Raw genomic sequence first — 373 nt, forward strand, 5'->3', positions numbered from 1 at the left:
AAAAATATGGAACGCTTCACGAATTTGCGTGTCATCCTTGCGCAGGGGCCATGCTAATCTTCTCTGTATCGTTCCAATTTTAGTATATGTGCTGCCGGAGCAAGCACAAATAACATGGCTGTGTCATGGCTATAAATAGTGCAGACCCCCCCATGCACCCCAAGCACAGGGAATCACATGTGGATCGCTGTCTGAGCCCAGAACACACCTCCCCACTGTCTGTTCTGCTTACAGTGCATGTCAGCCCCTACTACAGCTCCTGTGCCGCTCACTCTCACTGCCTTCCACAAAACCGACACTTATTATCCTTTAAAACGTGACATTTGGAAACAGTTTATTTTGCAAAGAACTATGCTAGGGGCTGCTGGGTAAT

At 47.7% G+C, this 373-nt stretch overlaps 1 non-coding gene across 1 annotated transcript; it reads right to left on the reverse strand.

The window, feature by feature from the left end:
* On the reverse strand, window positions 1-107 carry LOC136747395 (U6 spliceosomal RNA). Its single transcript, XR_010816495.1, has one exon. It is a non-coding gene; the product is annotated as a U6 spliceosomal RNA (small nuclear RNA).
* Window positions 108-373: the final 266 nt, after the last annotated feature.

This window comes from Amia ocellicauda, chromosome 3, assembly GCF_036373705.1.
Source record: "Amia ocellicauda isolate fAmiCal2 chromosome 3, fAmiCal2.hap1, whole genome shotgun sequence".
Lineage (NCBI taxonomy): Eukaryota > Metazoa > Chordata > Actinopteri > Amiiformes > Amiidae > Amia > Amia ocellicauda.